Source organism: Natrix helvetica (genome assembly GCF_964273705.1).
Source record: "Natrix helvetica genome assembly, chromosome: 4".
Taxonomy (NCBI): domain Eukaryota; kingdom Metazoa; phylum Chordata; class Lepidosauria; order Squamata; family Natricidae; genus Natrix; species Natrix helvetica.
In genome coordinates, this window is record NC_138550.1 from 64362293 (window position 1) to 64382991 (window position 20699).

The 20699-nt window shown below is 38.8% G+C and overlaps 1 protein-coding gene across 2 annotated transcripts in view; it reads left to right on the forward strand.

Annotated features, from left to right (window-relative positions):
• DMD (dystrophin) overlaps positions 1 to 20699 on the forward strand; it is a 1188090-nt gene that overhangs the window by 583909 nt on the left and 583482 nt on the right. The gene's annotated exons all lie outside the window — the stretch shown is intronic.

Here is a 20699-nt window from a genome sequence, read left to right on the forward strand (position 1 = left end):
GGGGTCCGGGCAGACGAAAGAGCAAGCGAGCGAGCGAGCGATGAAGGATCAGGCAGCCTGATCCTTGGTTGCTCGTCCGCTGGACTGCCTCGGCGTCACTCTGGCTACCTCCATCCGTCCGCGCATGGCAGCTGCGGCAACGTCATCAAGCCCCTACCACTTCTGGACATCGATTGCAGTCGCGAGGAGCGTGCAAAGTACAGCGGAGGCAGGAAGGTCATTGGCACTTCCGAGAACCCTCCTGCCTCCCTCGGTTGCCCAGCTGGCACCGCCCCGCACGCGCTCCTCCTCCTCCCTCCTTTTCCTCTTATATATATGAAACTCCCTCGTGGATATTATTATTATATATAATTATTTCATGATGAGAGGTGAGGCTCTGCCTCTCCTGCCTCCCCTGACCGCACGTCCCTGTGTATAGATGATAGATGATAGATGATAGATGATAGATGATAGATGATAGATGATAGATGATAGATGATAGAAGATAGATGATAGAAGATAGATAGATAGATAGATAGATAGATAGATAGATAGATAGATAGATAGATAGATAGATATAATATAGATACAGATATAGATATGTGGAACAGATAGGTTGGAGTAGATCATTCTGGAGAAAATGTGCCTATATAGATAAGTTAACATTGAATTGGTGGAGTGATTGTGTGTGCATTGCATGTTGCATATGTTTTCAATTTAGCTTCATCATTAATTCAAAATTTGCAGCTCCAAAATCTTTTTGCTTTATTTGTCATATTTTCCTTGATTCTAACAAGAAAAAAAGAATGTGAAAATCATGTTCCTATGAAAAATTGTATGGAGGAGTGGTAAAACTGGTTATTTTTCACATTGTACAGTTTTTTAAAAGAAAATTCATAAAACACCAACTTTCTTTTTCCAGTGATTACCACAAACTTATATTTTTAAATAATTTTACCCATTGTATTGCTGTTGTTCTTTGATGGTATTGGGGAATGACTGGGTCTGAATTGTTTGCTGTGGAATTGCTGGTCTGAAAACTTACGATATTTATGTAGTTATTTTCCAAGCACATCTAAATTATATTAAAGTAACCAAAATATGTTTACAATCAACACAAGGCATGTTGCAACTTTTGAGCACCCCTAATGTTTGGAAATTGAAAGTTGAAAATGTTGACATGCCCATAAGTGGCATGATCTGTTTTTAACAAACTCATGCTGGCTTCTAATTATAACTTTGTTTTAGAAGTTTGCAGATATGTTTTCTAGATGTTCACAGATTTAAATATCCATTTTTAAGATATTTCTTAGACACAGCTCAAAGGACTAGACACATCTAAATCTTTAAATGTATGTTTTTGTATCTTTACTCCTATTAAAATCTGAGCAAGAAGTTTTGTTCTAACATTTCAATAAAATCAAAGCAACCAACAGTGCTAGGAGGCAAAATGGAGTTATGTATTTCAGCTCTACTACTGATCTCTTATGTTTATACAGAAATTCTAAAAATGGATTACAATTTTGTATTTCCCAAATGAGTACTTTGTCATTTCATAGGCTTGCCTATAAACATGAAGTGATCAGGTTGGAGGTGATGAATGTAGACCATATCTTCTTATATCCCTTCCATACTCAGAACACTTGAAAAGGCTAAAGTTATTTTGCTAGATATAATGCAACAATTTTTGATAAAATGTACCTTTCTCTGTGAGAAAGAAAACTTTGGCAATTTTTATAAGGTTTTAGACAAGTAACGGCCAGCTCCAGGAAACCATGGTCATGTCTTCCTTAGATAAAGCTTCTGATTGCATGAGACCTCAGCAGTCAAGGAAATGTAAATTTTGTTGATGGTAGACAGAATTAGGGCCAAGCAAAGTTTAAAAAAGAAAAATTGTCTAGTCACTGTTAGGTAAAATTCCCTAATGACAAATCATTCTTTCTTTTTGACATTGCCAAATAGAGATTTCCCACCTCATTTCTTCTATGATTCTGTTCTGTTGCTTGTCTTTTTAATTAATAAAATTAAAATTGATTCCTGTATTTCATTTGGTGTTTTGCCAGTTTGGAATGCCAGTTCGATTCAACAAAATGTTTAATGGAATACATGTTAGTTAATAAGCCTTCAAAAAGTAAGATAGTATTTAGCTTTCTCTATAGCTAAATATTTCTTTATATTTCTTTATATATAAAGCTTTCACGAGCGTTGGAAAAATGAGCTGAGACAGATGTGACTTTATGAGCTATGACTTCTGAAACTTTATAGTTTGCATGCTTATTTTGCCTTAATTACTAGAAAAGGTATAGATTTTACTGCTTAGACTAATAAATCATACTGAATCTATGGTGGGCTGGGATCTAGAGTTGGACAGGATGCTGTTATTTCTAAACGAATAAGAAATAAAGATGTCTAAAAGTGCAAAAAAAGGAAAGAAATACAATTATAATCTCATCTATAACAATAATTATTCCCATATTGTAGTTATTGTCTTTCATGGTCCTCTAATTTTAAAGCAGTAGAATTTTTTTAAAACTGTCAATTATGAAAGGATGATTAAAGATGCAGTAAACCTTGTTTTTAGAAATCTTTATTTTTTTATTTATTAGAAATAGCTTTTAAATACTATCAGTCTATAGCAGACTTTCTCCTTCTTACATGCTTATTCATGGGAAATAGATATAGAAGTGTTTACTAGCTTATATTTTTGTTTTAGTTTCAAATAATGTAGTCTTTGATTTCCAAAATTGCTTCAATAAATCAAAAGAATTTAGCCCAGGAAGGAAAAAAAGGAGTCAACCATAACACTGCCCTTGCACTGTAAGAACTGTAACAAAGCACATCCATAAACACCAACTAACCATAAAAAGACATGATGAAAACCCTTTATTTTAATGTTCACGGAACAGTGCCAGGACATTTTCACCCAGGCATTTATATTTATTCTTATTTATGTACATATGCACATATACACAAACATACATATATGCAGTACCTACACACAGAGAGGAAGACATTGTGAGAGAAACAGGTTTTATATATTAAAATATATTAAAATCACTCCAATATTTTTATTTATTTTACTTATTAAATGTATTTGCTGCCTATCTTGCTGCAATATATTTTTCTTTCACATATTAAATCATTACAGGTTTGCCTCGATATTACCAGCTGAATTAGTAACAGGATAAGCTAATACAATATTGTTGAGTAATTCAGATGCTGATAGCTATGCTATATATTATCTCTGATTAATAGCTGATAAAGTGATATAGTTAATATATTTAATTTGCTTGTGAAACATAATAGATAATTTAACTAACATCATAGTAGTCTGAGATAATAGCTGAATGGTTAACTGCTTTATCTTTATTTATATTTACCATTCCTTTCTTTATATGCTTATAGTATAGTTTCTAGAATATAAAAGATATTTCCATCAGAATTGAATAAAAGTCAAGCTAGAAAGACAGATGAATGATTTGGAGAAACCAAGCCAGCTAGTTTTGCAAGCTTTTCACATTAATATGTTTGTGAGATAATTATTTCATTGAGTGACTTTAAGTATATTAAGTGGACATGACTAACTTTTTTCCTTTGCATTTATTAGCCAAAAACATGACACAAATTTTACATGTTCTAAATATATCAAAGCTCATATTTGCAAACTATGCATCTTATAATGTTTACAAAAACAAACAAATTATTTATATCATTCTTTGGTTTGCACTATGAACTTTTTAAAGGCTTTATTCCTGAAAATTAGAACTATTTGATGAGGTCATATCAGGGCCATAAGACTATACATGCATATATTAAAAATAACAAAACAAAAGGGAACAAATAATAAAAGCATTGGCAGCTGAAACTAACTAATTAATAATCATTATAAATGAAATAATCTAAGAATGCCTTCAAGTCAGAATTTGACTCCTGGCAACTGCTGGATTAGTCCATGCAGCTTTTTCATGCAAGGTTTTTAAAAAGTCTTTTGCCTTCTTACTTCCTAAGGCTGAGAAAGCAACTGGCCCAAGGACACCTAGCTGGCTTTGTGCCTAAGGCAAGATTATAAATCAGTGATGGCTAACCTTTTTGTCATTGTGCACCGAAAGCATGCATGAGCGCGCAACAGCGTGTATGCATGTGCCCACATCCATAATGCAATATGCACAACCCCATGCACGCCTCCCTGTGCCTACACACATGACCACCTGCACCCCCTTTTGGCCCTAGCAGGCCTCCCTGACACCTCCAGAAGCTTCCACTCTGTCAGATCCCTAAAAGTGATACTGCCATTCAATTGGGAGGAGGGGGGTCTTGGAGTCAATTTATTAGCAGTGCCTGTGACAACTGATATTTTACAACTGGTTTCCTGGCACCGAAGTGCCTTGAGATCCCCTCACCTTTTGGGGGAATGTTTATGATGGCCATGTGGGATGGTTCACTTTAATATCTAATAAAAGAAGAACGTATGTTTATTTGGTTCTCAGGGCAGTTAGTAAAGGAAACATCTTCACACTTGTACATTGCCTAAAATCTGCATTCTAACTAATGGGAGGGGTCTCTATTGCTTTAATTCTACTCGCATTGCCTAAGGGGATTCAGACGTTGCTTTGAACATAATGGTTTCCATTCTACTTAATAAAGGGTTTCTTTTGAAATACTCGGTTTCAAGAGTCTTCATTTTCTTCAGCTAGGAGAGGAATCCGTATATAAAGCAACGTCTCTGCAAAACTGTCAGGCTGGAGAAGCAGTTTTGCTCTACCGAGGGAACCCTACAAACCATGCCCGAGCACAAAAGTGAGCAGGGGGGAGCTGAATGCTGGAAGAAGTTGTCAAACCCCCTCCAACCAGAGGCTTGCTCCATGTACTCTGTCAGAGAGGATGAGGTGAACCTGGAGGACCCCAAAAAGCCCCGCTGGTTGATCGGCATCAGGACAAAAGATAGCTGCAAGGGGAGGACCAGAGGAGTCACCTTCACCCATGGTAACCGAAAACCGGGGTGAAAATTGGAGCTAGAAGCCCCCTCTGACCAGGAGGAGCTAAACAAAGCCTTGCTGAGAGAAGATAGTCTGAAGAGACATCTAACCCAGTTGGTGATGGAAATTTTGGAAAATCTCAACATCCGGGGGAAGCCAGAATGGCAGCAAAGAAGCAATGGAAGGGCAGCAGCCGCAGATGATGCCAGGGGGGCTACCCCCCTCTGGGCCCTGCTGATCAAGCAGATGGCATAGCAGCAGCAGCAACAGGGGAACCAAAAAACCCTCCCCCCACTTGGCATATGGATTGGAGGCCATTCCCAACCAACCCCAAAACCTGCAATTAGAAAGAAAAATTCCTTCCCTTGGGGTGAAGTTTGATGGGAACTCACAAAAATTGGGATTCTTTGTGGCACACATGCTCACCTACATGCAAGAATACAGGCAGGATTTTCAAACCCAAGGATCCTGAGTGCGAGTGGTTACCCTAGCCTGGAAGAGCCGCTGCCAGATGGATGGTGACCCTACATAATGCCGATGCCCTAGAACTGCTGGACTTCAACCAGTTCATGATGGACCTGCGACAATGTTTCGAGGACCCCCTCACAGACCGCAAAACATGTGACCGCATTAAAGTTGTGAAGCAGGGACGGCAGCCAGTGGCAGAGTATACTGAAAACTTCCGAGACCTGGTGTGTTGTGTGAACTGTCCAGAGGATATCCTGGTAATGTCAGCGTTCCAAATCTCATCCAGAATTAAATCAGACTTCAAGGCATAGCTTTCATCAAAGTTCCAATTTAATAAGATAAATGTTGGTACATCTATGGAAACCCAAATCTGAAAACTTCCTGGGGTTTCCACTCAGTTGAAAGTTCATGATCTTGTCCCCACACCCCCAAGTCCATCACATGGTCCAATCTTCCACTGCCACACTGGCATTTCCATCCATCTGTTTCCGGTCAGGTGCAGAGGTGTGGAAACAAAGAATGACCTTGGGCTTCTAGAAAGGAATGTTTTATGTTGACAACACACATTCTACTCCTTACTATTCCCCCTCCCAATTTCCCACTAATGAAACAGCATATTAAAGAAAGAGAGAGAGTGTGGCAGGCCAAATAGTCTAAAAGGAATACGACTGCAGGCCTGACAGGCAGACTTTCCTCAGAAGAAAACGTTTCCTAAAAGAGAATAACATAAAAGTTAACATAACAAAATTAACCACCTCTCTCCCCCTGCAACTGGGTTAATTATCGTCACTATTGGGAATCGACCTAGAAATTTTGGCCCCAATTTCTTACTAGGCATTCTTAATCTTATGTATTTGGTAGACACAAAAACACACGAAAGGGGGTTTGGAGTGAGCAGTGTTTATCAGCTTGCTCCTTGTAGGCTTTTGCTGCATGTGCTAGAGCTTTCTTCATATTCTCACATCCCTTCTTTAGAGTGTCCATTCATTCATTCAGAGACATGGAGGAGGGAGGTTCTCTAGGCAGCTCAGGCATGGGAACAAATTCCATGCCACTGGTAATCTGGAAAGGAATTAATCCAGTGCTGCTGTGGACCACATTGTTGTATGCCAGTTCGGCAAAGGGTAGCAAGTCCGACCAGTTGTCTTGCTGATAGTCCACACAACACTGGATGTATTGTTCCACCATTGCATTGGCCCTCTCCGCTGCACCGTTCGTGTTGGGATGAAACACTGAGTTGAGTCCTTGTGTGGACCCAATGGACATCAGGAATTCTCTTCAGAACTTGGCGGTGAACTGAACTCCGCTGTCTGAAATGATCCTCTTGGGAATTTCATGGAGGCAATAAATGTGTTTCACAAACATTTTCGCTAATTTCTTTGCGGACGGCAACCCTGAGCAAGCGATGAAATGTGGCTGCTTGGAAAACAAATCAATAACTATCCAAATTAATCTATTCCTGCTGCTGTCTGGGAGCTCAATGATAAAGTCCATTGCGATCTCCTCCCATGGTCGGCTAGGGCTGGCCACTTGTTGTAGTAGTCCAGGGGGTTCCCCGGCCATGTTTTCATCATTGTGCAAGTACCACAGTTTTTTACCTAATCTTCCACCTCCAATCTCATCTTTGGCCACCAAAATTGACGCCTGGTGAGGTGGAGTGTTTTTAGGAATCCAAAGTGGCCTCCTAGTTTACCATCATGGCTTCACTGTAGGACTTCCAACCTCAACCCGGAGGATGTACAGTTTGGACCCCTTCCAGGCTAAACCAACACTCATCGTTTGGATGTTCTTGTTATTGTTGAACCACAGGTCTGCCGGGAGGGCTGCTTTGAACTTTGTCGTCAGCTTATCCTGGCTTCGGGTGGTGACCTGGGTCATCTGTTGGTGGGAGGAAGAAATGATGGGTTGAACAACTTATTCCTTTGTACCATCGTACTGCGGTTTTCTTGACAAAGCATCTGCCAACAAGTTCTTCCCTGCAGGGATGTGTATAAGTTCAAATTGGAACCTTTGGAAGTATTGTGCCAAGCAAACTTGTTTGGGGGATAGTCTTCGATGAGCGTGGATAGCTTCGAGGTTTTTATGTTCAGTCCAGACCTCAAATGGCATACCCCCCTTCCAGGAGATGTCTCCACGTGAGCAGGCTCCACCTGATCGCAAACGCTTCTTTCTCCCAAATGGCCCACCTCCTTTCAGTATTGGTGAGTTTCTTGGAGATGTAAGCACATGGCACGAGATAGCCCTCTCTATTCTTTTGCTGCAGTAGCACTGCAGCTATTGCTACATCACTGGCATCCGTCTGGATTATGAATGGTCGCTCGGGGTCGGGGTGTTGCAATATGGGCTCTTGGGCAAAGAGCCATTTTAATTTCTCAAAGGCTTTTTGACAGTCCATTGTCCACTTCAGGGGTTAGTTTGCTTTTGGCTTTGTTGGGGAAGGCCCTGTTTTTAATAGCTCAGTCAATGGGAGGACAATTTCCACAAAAGTCGGAATGAACTGCCTGTAGAAATTGGCAAATCTAAGGAAGATTTGTATCTGTCTGCAAGTATTTGGAGGTTTCCAGTCTAACACAGCCTTCACTTTTCCTGGATCCATTTCTATCCCCTTGTTGGAGATGCTATAACCCAGGTAGTCTAGTGAGGTCTTGTGAAACTCATATTTGACAATTTTGCGTATAGCTTGGTAGCCTAAAGTTTTTTCAGGACTTGCTGTACCAGCTTCACTTGTTCTTCTAGGGTTTCAGAGAAGATCAAGATGTCATCTAGATAAATGAGCACTTCGTGGTACAGGTGCTCATGTAGCACCTCATTTATGTACTGCATGAAGACTGTGGGTACTCCTTGTGGGCCAAATGGCATGACTCTGTATTGAAAACTGCCAAGGGGGGGCGTTAAAAGCAGTCTTCCACTCATCTTCCTCTCTAATCCGTATGTGGTGTTCTTTTCGCATACCACATTCAAGGCTCAAGATCAACACAGAGATGAACCCCGCTATCTTTCTTTTCTCTGAAGAGTATTGGTGCTGCTACTTTCGACTTTGCTGGTTCAATAAAGCCCCCTTTCAAATTGATGTCGATGTAGTTCCTCAATTCAACCATCTCTTTGGGAGTCATGGAGTACATTTTTGGCTTCGGTAAAGTAGCTTCAGGTTTGAAGTCTATTGCACAATCTGTGGGCCAGTGAGGGGGAAGATAGTTGCAATCTTCCTCACTAAACACCCCCGCTATGTCCCAGGAGTCTTTTGGTACTTGTTGGATCCCTGGGGGTTTGGTGTCTGCTGCAGGTGCTGCAGGTTCTGGATGGTCTTGGCTGTTGGGTTCAATTGTTCCTGGGTGGCCTTTTGGCTCCACCAGTGGTAACGGCCCGATAATCAATTTTCTAATGCTGTCCTCCCACTTTATTGTAGGTGCCCACTTTTCCAACCATGCAAGCCCCAAGATAATTGATTCCTGCATTCTTGGAACTATGATGAGTCTGAGGAATTCATAGTGGCAGCCTATCATTAACTTTGCCAACTCGGTAATTTTCATGGCTGGAGCCCTTCCAACCCATGTTCCATCCACTTGCTCAAACCGAATGGGATAGTTTAGGGGTCTTGTGCGTATACCTAGCTGCTCTACAATCGACATGATGATTAAGCATCAGGTGCAGCCGGTGTCCACAATTTCCCCAACTTCCCCCTCCACTCCCATTTCTGGCACTTGGAGGTTACATTTTATCATAAAGGGGTGGATAGGCGGATGGAACCATTGGGTCGTCTTTAGCATTTTCCTCCTCTGAGGCCTCCCCATTGGTAGGACTCTTCGTCACCTTAGGTTGGGGATCCTCTTCCTCAGGTTGTTGGCCCAGATGACTCTTCTGTGATGGCTTCTTGGGCCTTCTCTTTACCATGCTGGCAGTTGGTGCACACGTTGTGCTATTGGGGCTGGAGCCAAGCACTCTGACACTCTGTGGCCGAGTTGCCAGCAATGGTGGCATTTTATTGCCCTCCCTGAGGGACGGAACCCAGTTGTACCTCTAAACCTAGGAACCGCCTCATCATATTGTTCTGCTATCCATCCTGTAGCTTCCCCTCATTCATCCCTTCTTTCATTGTCGAGAACTCTTCTCTGTAGGAAGGTGGGGTAAGAACTTGTTGGGGCATTGCAGGTGAGTCTGGACTTGGTGGGGGGGGGTTCAATCCCTGGGTTGTCCACTGCCCAGTTATCTGCCATGGTGCCATCTGCTGAGGGAAAGCATGGTGCCATCTGCTGAGTGTGCCCACTGGCATCTCTCCCATCCATGACCTGGGGTTAAAATCCATTCCGGGGTTGCTTGGTTCACAGGTTGCAGCTCCAACATAGCTGGCTGATATGCTGGCCAAATCCCTTCCTGCTTGTTCAGTTCATTTATCACTGTATGGAGGAGTAATTATCTCAACTCCAGTATATTTCTGAGCCTTTGCTGGGGAAGAAGGGGGAGTCATCACTCACATTTAGCTGGACAAGTTGGTCTGGAGGTTCCAATTATCTTGTCCCCTCCAGCCGTTCCCCTACGGCTGTGCCTGCATCTTTCCAGATGCTATAAATCTGAAAAATTCCTCCTACACAAATTCCTTGGTACTTCAGAAGAACTTCAGAGAAGCAATTCATCATTAGCTTCTTTTTTCAAAAGGGTTTCTCTTAATTCTTTGCTGATTTTTTACGCTGACCAGGTCAGGTCAGTGTTGGGAGTCAGCACCCCTCGCCAACACCCTGTGCCAGGGTTGCTGGTGATTTATTTTAATGGGAGATTCAGGTTAATGTCAGTGTTCCAAATCTCATACAGAATTAAATCAGAGTTCAAGGCATAGCTTTCATCAAAGTTCCAATTTAATAAGAGAGACATGTTGGTACATCTGTGGAAATCCGAATCTGAAAGCTTCCTGGGGTTTCCACCCAGTTAAAAGTTCATGATCTTGTCCCCACATCCCCAAGTCCATTACATGGTCCAATCTTCCACTGCCATGCTGGCATTTTCTGTCAGCCTCTGTTTTGGTTACTTGCTTAGGGCTGGGGTTTTGTTTTTTGTTTTTTAATTAAACAAAAATACAAAAAACATTCTTCATTACATCTTGTAGAAAACATGTCGATTGGTTACAAATGAATTTCGTGCGTTACTATACATCCTTCATATTTTTAATTTACATTTTAAAATCGAAGATCTTTATGTATTTTACCAATCAATATACCATCATTCTCATTTAGCTGTAATTATTTAAATATGCTTTTATCTAGAATCATTTGCACTTGAAGACACAACCATCTACTGGCATTCATTAGCTATTCCTATAAACCTCCAATAATTACCCTTTTATAGCATATTCCCTTTTTTTCCAACTCGCTATCTAAGGCTTATATCTAATTGCTTTTACCAATGCCAAGACATATAAAAATAATTAAACATTATCCATTAACATTTTCTTATTGTTATTATAGTTATCTAAAGAAAAAAAAGAAAAAAAGATTTTTTTTGTCATTTATATCACATCTCCTCCCCACTGACCCAAGAAAAATTATATCTTTATAATAAAGTCTAACCAAAAGTTTGTTAGTAGAGTTTATAAGTGTCCAAGAAAAATTACATCTTTATAATAAAATCTAAACAAAAATATATTAGTGGAATTGATAAATCTTTTCCCCAGGTCGCAATTTACAGTTTATATCCAAATTATTTTTACTAATTGAGATTATTACATTATTATTATTATTATTATTATTATTATTATTATTATTATTATTATTATTATTATTATTATTATTATTATCATCATCATCATCATCATCATCATCATCATCATAATGAATTATTAATTAACAAAAAAATTTTTTTAAAGAAAACATTCTAAAAGTGTCTTAAGAAATCCTACTTATTAATCATCAAAAGTTAACTACGTTTTGAGTTATCAACCTTCATCATCAGCCTGTGTCTTTCCAGGAAGAAAACTGTCTTATCTCTTTAGCCAGTTGTTGTGTCAATTCTCTTATAAACTTCTTTATAAAGTTTTTTAAAACTTCTCTCGGCACTTTTTTGCTTAAAAGAGCTCTCATATAGTCTTGTTGCCCTTGAATTAGTATTAAAATTGGCATGTCTTTAATTATCCAATGTCTTTCTAAGGCTGTTTCTCTTCTTAATTCCATCATCAAATCCATATCTTGATGGGGGGGGGGGTAGAGCTCCAGATCTTCAAGTATGTAATAATAATCATTCACTTTTCCATGTTCCCTCCTTTCCACTTTCACTCTTAGGTACTCCATTATTAGGTTCATCTGTTCTCTTGTCTTTATCTTCTATATCTTCACTCTTTTCTTTAATTTTTGAGGCTCCAGTCCCTTTATCTTTTGTTGATCCAGACAATAATCTACCTAGCTTCTTATCAAACCTCTCAAATCCTTCCAATATCTTTAAAATTCCATCCATTTTAAAAATCCTGGTAGCTTAGGGTTTCTTTATCTGTATATGAATGCATATTTCCCAGAAGAAAAGAAAGTTTGAAATCCACTGCCACTCTCGCCTTCAATATCTCTTTTATGTATAATTTTTTTTTGTTTTAAAATTGCTTAAACATAAGATCCTTTTAATTTTTTCAAGAAGAAAAAAGAAATGAGGGTTCTATCTTTTCTTTTCTTTCCCTTCCCTTGTCCAAATTATTCCACAAGGACACCTGCAAGAAAAACAGTTCGTGTCCTTGAGCCAGCATCAGTCTCTACAGACAAGTTGCAAACCCTCTAGTTACAATGTCAACAAACTCAGAGAAAATAAAGCAAAGGATACTTTATTTCAAAAAGAGAAAAAAACCAAGTTCTGGCTTCCGAATGGCAGATTCAACTTTCTCTTATTCGTATCAAGCTTAAGGAGAACAAAGATCTCTAAGTGTCTTTAATAAAATTTAATATTCAGAAAAAGGAAGGATTATTAAAGTGAAAAAAGTTTTAGATCAGCCAAAAAATAAAGGTAGCACAAATTAGGAGAAAAAAATCAATTCATTCACTTAAGAGGAAAAACAGGAAGCATTCCAATCACTTCAATCCACAAAATGCTGTTACATAGAAGAGGAAAAAAACTTTCTTTCTTTTTTAACATAAATTTTTATTAGTTTTACAAAAAATTTCAGGAAAGGGGATAATGGATAAAGTTACAAATTTTGACAGCTACATTATGCAGGAAATGGCACTCCTCCCAATTCTCATCACTTTCACTTATTAATACATTAAATAATTACTACTTGGCAATATTTTGACAGCATATTTTTACCTTATATCTTCAAGTAATTTCAATCTATTTTATATCAAACAGAAAAAATTCCCTGTATTAGCAATTGCATTATTTTTCTAATTCACTTTTGTGATCTAAGTTTTCTCAGTGTTGCCTCTTCTCCCCCCACCAGCAAGGCTCCGGCACCTCCCGTGTCTTGTGTGTCCCATGTGGTATCATCAGCTTTATCTAGGAGCACTTTGTTTTTTTCCATGAAGGCCTCTGCCTCCATAGTTGTATTAATTCTAACTCTAGTGTCCTCCCAGAATATCAGCATACCTTCTGGCAGAAGCCATCGGAACCAAACCCCTTTCTGGTATAGTTTCTTTGCTAAAAGCGAATATTTTTTTCTTTTATCTCTGACTTTCTTTGGGATTTGTTTCAGGATGACTATATCTCATGTGCCCACAGAGAGGGCTTTGTGTGCCACCTGTGGCACGTGTGCCATAAGTTCACAATCACAGCTATAAGTCATGTTCTCTTGTTTTCTAGCCTAGCCTAACTTTACAATCATATGGCCTTTTAAAAAACTATTTGTTTCTACATTCTTTTAAAGCAGCCATACTTATAAACATATTGCAGGAATAATCAGCTGCAGCCCATGCAGAGATTAGTTGATTATCTGTCCTAGCAGTGGATGGAGGAAGAGGCATTGGGGGGGGGGCAGGTGATCTGGTTGTGCTGCGACGGCCGCAGGCAAGCCGAGAGATGGTGGGACAGAGTGGGCTGGCAGCTGTGGGAAGCTCATCTTCATGTCTCTCAGCTGGCCTGCCTTCTCCCCATGCCTCTGCCTCCATCTGCTGCTGGTGCTGCTATGTGAAGATGAGCCTTCTGCAGCTGCCCACCCACTCTGGCTCACTGAGTCTCGGTTTTCCTGTGGCCCATCTGGATCACATGCCTCCCCCACGCCTCTGCCTCCGTGTGCTGCTTGGACAGGTAATCAACTCACCTGCACTATGTGGGCTACGCAGCCCCAGTGTCCGCTGACCAAGGGGCCAGTGAAATGTAGCTGCTGCTGACACCATTGGCCCCTTTGTGCTTGCCACCCCTTGTGTATGAGCCAGGGGATGTCCACTCAGGCTGATCATCCTGATATTGTGTTTTTTTCAAAAATAAGCCCTATTGCTTATCTTGGACCAAAAGAAATATAAGTCTGGGTCTTATTTTTGAGGAAACATGATAGTTAGGATGTCTCTGCATATAATTGGGATTGGTCTGTCAAATTACTGAAAATATTAAACCTAAAAGTTGCTCCAAACTGCTAGGTTTTTTTTTGGGGGGGGGGAGTATGATTTCCTTTAGAATGCCATTCAGTGGAGAAATAAATCAATCACAAATAGAATCTCTCATTTGGATGGCAATAGCAATTGCACTTAGACTTATGTACTGCTTCACAGTGTTTTACTGCCCTCTCTAAGTGGTTTATAGAGTCAGCATATTTCCCCCTACAATCTAGGTCCTCATACACTGAGTTTTAGTTTATATTTAGTTTATAAGGCTTTTTATAATCTGTTATGGTTCATGACATTTACTAGTGTCTCTATAAATATTTGTATCAGAACACCTGGTGTCCCATTTGTTTTATATGGAAAGATTAAATAAATATGCTACACATATTGTGGTATCCACAGTCCAATACTATATCTGCTATGGGAATAATATAATATGCTATGAAACTCTATAACATAAGCAATTATTTCTCAGGACCACCTTTAATGAAATAAAGTGTCTGTGTGATGCTTTATTTTAAACAACTAACACTCTTCATCAGACTTATTATTTCTATCTTTTAGAATTAGTTTTTCCCCTTATCTAAAGTTTCTTTCTTGAAGTTATTATTATACCAATCAATAGTGGTAAAGAAAAAAAATGAATTACATTCTGTCAATGAAACAACAATGGAGTTAATATTGCTTTATGAAAATATTTTGATTTTTCAACTTCCATGTGCATAAATTATGCACTTCCATGTGCATAAATTATGCACTTCCATGTGCATAAACACTGGAAGTCTTTAAGAAGATGTTGGATAGCCATCTGTCTGAAACGGTATAGGGTTTCCTGCCTAGGCAGGGGGTTGGACTAGAAGGCCTCCAAGGTCCCTTCCAACTCTACTATTGTATTGTATTGTATTGTAAATCAGAACCATGGGTCATTTCATTTCAATATTCCTGAAATTCCTGGGTTTTTTTAAAAAAGAGATACTCAGTGTGATTCTAGACAGTGTTACAATGGTAGATATTTAAAAGAAATTTAAATTAAATATTTAAATTGAAGGAATACTTAAAGCCCTGGGGATGCTTTAGTATAGTACTTTTTCTGATATCATGGAAATAAAAATGGTATATCAATTTAATTTTTATAAAACGTGATTTATTGGCTTTCTACTTAATAATTAAGTCATCTAGATGGAATGCTATAACATGTTAGGTTAGGTGAAATAATAAATTATATCTGAATTCAATTAAAATACAGTATGAGTATAAGGTGAACCATGATGTGTAACATTTGTGTTGTTTCTAGGTTACAACTATAATATCTGAGGGATAGCCTTTTAAAAATAGAGACATAAAGATACACAAAAAGTAACTACACATTGGTTATATCAATGGTGGGTTCCTACCAGTTCGCACTGGTTTGGCTGAACCTATAGTGGTTTGGAGGCCTGGGTTGCTGGAACTGGCAGTGACCCCGGCCTGCCATACCCCTGAACTGGTTCCCCAGGCATGGGCACCGCCATCTTGTTTTTCAGTTCTGCACATGCACACAATAATTTTAATTGCACTGTGCATCAAGCACGCGTGCAAAGCGCACACATGAGCAAATCGGCAGTAGTGCCTACCGGAACCCACCCCTAGGTTATATCAAATTTAATTGCACAGAGATTAAGACAAACACCATATTTGTGCCATGCTTCTTTTAATTTTAATAGTTTTATTCCCTTCATCTTATTATAATTTGGTGTATATAAAATTCTAATTGTTTCTCTGTTCTGGACTGTTGTCAGACAAAGAACTATCTTTAGAAGTTATTTTTTATTACAAATATGAAGGTTTTCTGCTGTTTCCTGTGACTCCATCTGTATTTTCAGTTGAATCCAATCCATACCATAGAAGAGTTTCAGTCCAGATCTTCCACAAAACCTTTGCAACACATACAAAGTTGGCTGATGTGCCATTCAGCATCCCAGCAGCTCTTTCTGTTTGCACTAGCAATGGTAAAGCATTGTGCAGATGCTGTGCCGGATGCTGTGAAATAAAATAATTCTGGACATTTAGCAGGTATTATATATGTGATGCAAGGTAAGGAAGAGAGCATGTGTGTGGGAGAAAGGTCATTCAGAATGGCTGCTTAATGCCATTCAGCTGTATTTTACATTTCCCATTCTGATGCAGGAGCACTAAGCAATAAAGGGGATGCTTTTGCATTTGAAATCTGAAGGTCCAGATTAAAGGTTTTGATTATAATGAACAGTGTAGGTTTTATCAATAATTGGTATAATGATCAAAGATCTGTTTGAAATTATTATGTACTATGTAATTGCAAATCTAACTGTAGAGGGAGAAGAAGGTGGGGAGGAACATACAAGCCAGCAATTCCAGTCTGCAAGGTGCTTTGAAGTCCCCTTGGATCCTGTTTGGTGGAATCCTCCTAGGGAAGAATATTTCATTTCACATTTATTTTTCCTGTAGTCCCTTCTTTTGTAATACTTCAAGGAGACTCTTATTTTAACAGCAATAGCCCATTTTCCGCAACCTATTTATTCACTCTTTTAGTGAACTGCAAGTTACTATGTTCAGAATACTTTTGAGGTTAGAGCTTCTTATTAACTTTTGTATTTAGGTGTGTATGCAATTTGTATTTTTTTCAAATGAAATTTAATTCTTAATCTTTATTTAATATGAATAATATTCTTGGGGAATGTTTTTTAAATAAGCAGTGGTGTTTGCTGATTCTTTTACATATCAGCCACACTTTGCATTAATGTGCTATTGGAAATTGGACCACAGGGAATAGAAGTAATCTTAATGTTAAAGCTTTTCAATTACTTATTTGAATTTTAAGGATAATGTGCTATGTCCTTAATAATTTATACTGTCCTTTAATTCGTAATTTTTAAAATGTAACCTGTAGCTATCATTTTTTAATAATTTTGAATCACGTAAAATAACATCACTTTTTGGTTTTGTATAAGTATCAAGAATAAAAATTAATGGTATTATAATAAGTATTCTGAAACGTTTCGTAGGGAAGCAGCTTTTAATAAAGAACATGCTAAATTCTGTAGTTGTCTGTGGCTGGCTGACATATAATCATTGGTTTTTTTTTTCTTGATATTTTTGTTCCAAATTTTCTTTTAAACATCATTACTAACATACTAACATACATGTTGTGATGAATACCTTTTCCCAAAACTGTTTTTAAATACACCTAAGCTACTCTCCTTGTTTGCTATTTGTTTAAACCCAAATGTATATGTGCATTTTCCTTACAGTAACTACAAAATCAAAAGGAATAGCAAGAGATTCTTTTGTGATGTAAATTGATATTTACTGTAGCCATACAATAGTTTTTCTTAATCATTAAGACAATGTCAGGCTCTTTAAAATATAATTAGAATTCTATTCTTATTCATTAATTATTCTCAGCCAGTAGACACTTTATATTCTTCTGTGGCCCATTTATAAAACTGTAAATAACTAGATTGTGTCAACCAAATAGTCCAGCGATGGCGAACCTTTTTTGGATCGCGTGCCACAAGTGGGGGGAGCGCGGGGGGTCGTGTGCATGTGTGCCGCACCCATAATGCAACGCTCGATCCCCCCAGTACGTTTCTATTGTAACTAAAGTATCAGTGCATAATTTGGAAGCTATTTTGGCAAATTATGTTTACATGTTGTTGTTTTAATTGTCTGGATACAGTAAGGTAGAAAGCTGTAACTAAAAATATTGCATCTAAATTGTAGCTGAATGTTTCATATCCGTTTTTTGAATAACTATACCTTTCCATTTGTTCTAAGCCCTTATATTGTGATTTAAAGCTGATGTCATCCTAGAAACATTTTTGTGCTTGTTTTTATTCTTTCTGTCATGGAAATCTATTGCGTGATGCAATTGTTCATTTCTAAAATCTATTCTTGCTGTATGCTACTCACTAAAAGCATAGCTATTAATTATTAGTTTAGTTTAGTTTAGAATTAGAAGTTTAGTGAAATAGACCCATTTACAGTTCTGTAAGGGAGAAAAATCCCTTTAAACACCTAGAAAATGTCATCAAAGCTAGAACTGAGCAATGTATACCCATTAAATTTTCACTCAGTTAAATGACAGCTCTTATGGGGAAAAATGATCAGAACTGACAATTTTAGTAATATCACATCAGCTGGTGGACTTTCTATTTTCTTTGTGTGGAAGTCCTCTCCATCAAAGACTTAAAGAAAGATGTTGTGGATGTTGGAATATGGATTCATATAGAACTTTTACGAAGATTAATATAAATGAGGTGCATATTGCTTGCCATGTTATATAGCAGATTAATGGAATTGTAATAAGCATTGAATAGCAAGGATTGTAATTAAAAGATAATTTAATGTAAGCTAAGTAAAGATATGGAAAAATGGAGGGGGAACTTGAAATGTATTTGTAATGGAAAAATTATTGAGATTATAAAGAGAATTAAAACTTGGGGCATGTAATGATGCATAACTATACCATATTATGATGAGAATAGCTGGAAATTGTAACCAGGTCCACACTTCGGCCAAAAAATAAGCTGGGGGGGGGAGTTAAAAATATAATTCCTGTATATGTATATTTTTTTAAAAAAATAAAGAGGATATATGTTAAAATTATTGATATGAAAGATGTTTATTGAATGAAATTACTAACACCATCAACATTAAATGGAGCCCGCTCAGATGCTGAAATACACCATGCAAATGAGATGAAGAGTATGGAAAAGAGAAGCGAGACAAGAGGAGGAAGAGAGGGTTAGGAGAGAGAGTGGGGGGGAAGAGGAGGAGAGAGAAAAGAAGTGGAAAGAGGAGAGAGAAGGAGAGAGGAAGGGGAAGTAGAGAAGAGAAAGATGACAGAGGGAAGAAAAGAGGTAGGGAGGAGGAGAGAGGAAGAAGAGGCAAGAAACCGGTGGATAGGATATAAATATGGTGTATGGAAAGCAGAAGAGCAAATGATAGTTTTTGGGGGTTGATGGTAAGACAAATTGACATAATATTGAATAATACAAAATAGTGTTGGTTAGGTAATGGTATGCATGTTTTATTTGTATGAAAATAAAAAAAATGTGGTAATATCAAATTAGTTTCAGAACTGAAATACACAGATACAATTTAGAGTCAGGTGTATCTCTGAATAATGTTTTACAGTATCTCTTGAGCTGCATTCATACTATATTGAATGTACATATAGTCCTCAGCGTACAGTTGCAATTGGGACTGGATTTCCAGTTGTAAATCAATTGTAAGTCATGTTACACAAGTTTTTTTGTAGCAGTCATTAAGCAAATCAGAGGTTAAGTGAATGCTACACTTTTTAAGTATGAACCCATTCTTCCAAATGAGTGTGATTTCCTGGAAAACAGCAAAAAGAAGTCAAATAACTGTGGGCTGTTGCAACCAGCTGTAAAGGTGAACCAGTTGCCAAATGCTCAAAAGGCAGTCACAATGCCAGGGGTATGTGGGGCATGACCTTTTATGATGACTGGAAATATTTTATGGACTGTAAACCATCCATCCCAGGCCTGTTGTAATTTTGAATGGTTATTAACTGACTGGTCACTGGTCATATGTCACGGATTATGCATATCAGGATTTCAATTCATTCATGATATAATTCCAAAGTGGTTTTGCAGAAATTTGAAAGCCTTTATATTTAGTCTAGAACTGGGGTGGCGAACCTATGGCATGCGTGCCACAGGTGGCATGCGGAGCCATTTGTCAGGGCATGCGAGCGTGCTGGCCAGCTGACTTTGGCCTTCTTTTGAGGCCATTTTTTGCCTTCCCCAGGCTCCAGAGGGTGAAAACAGCCCCCCGATCCCCCATAGGCCCTCCAGAGGCTTCAGGACCTTCCTTATGGACAAACTGGAAGTTTGGGAATGGACTTCCAGTTTGCTTGTAGGGCTGGTTTTAGCCTTCTGGAGCCTTCAGAGGCCTTCCGGAGGCTTCCTGGAAGGCTCTGGAGGGCAAAAAACAACCCTAAGAGCAAACCAGAAGTCACTCCGGTTTGTCCGTAGGGGCATTTTTAGTCCTCCAGAAAACAGCCACTAAAAATGCCCCTAAGGGCAAACCAGAAGTGACTTCCAGTTTGTATGTAGGGTCATTTTTTTGCTCTCCAGAACCTTCAAGGAAGCCTCTGGAAGCTCCCTGAAGGCTCTGGAGGGCTAAAACCAGCCCTACGAGCAAGCCATAAGTTCCAGTTTCCCCATAAGGTCAGGTTTTTTCACTCCAGAGGCTTCAGGGAAGCTCCTGAAGCTTTCAGAGGGCCTCTGGGGAGTGGGGGGAGACTGCTTTCGTCCTCCCCAGGCTCCTATAAAGTATCTGGAGCCTGGGGAGGGTGAAAAAAGCATGCCAAAAATGGGGGGAACACTGGTCATGCACGCATGCACACTGGGGTCATGCACATTGCATTATGGGTGTGGCATGCCCACGCACAACCCCCCTGCGCTCCCCCGCTTTTGGCACATGAGCCAAAAAAGATTCACCATCACTGGTCTAGAATATTAATATAGATTTTTGTACATAATGTAGGACATGATTGAGGTTGAGGGAGGAGTCAAGTGCATTGTCAGTCCTGAGTCTCTTCATGCTCACAAGACATCTAAATCCAGCCCATCTTGAGTTCCCTTGATTCTTATGTACTGCAATTCGCATTCAGTGTTAGTAATTCACATTCTTATAGTGAGTGTTAACATGCAATAACCAGTATTCATTGGAACCAACCAAGAGACCATGAGTTCTAGACTTTGGGCCACTCACTTCTCTCTCAGTC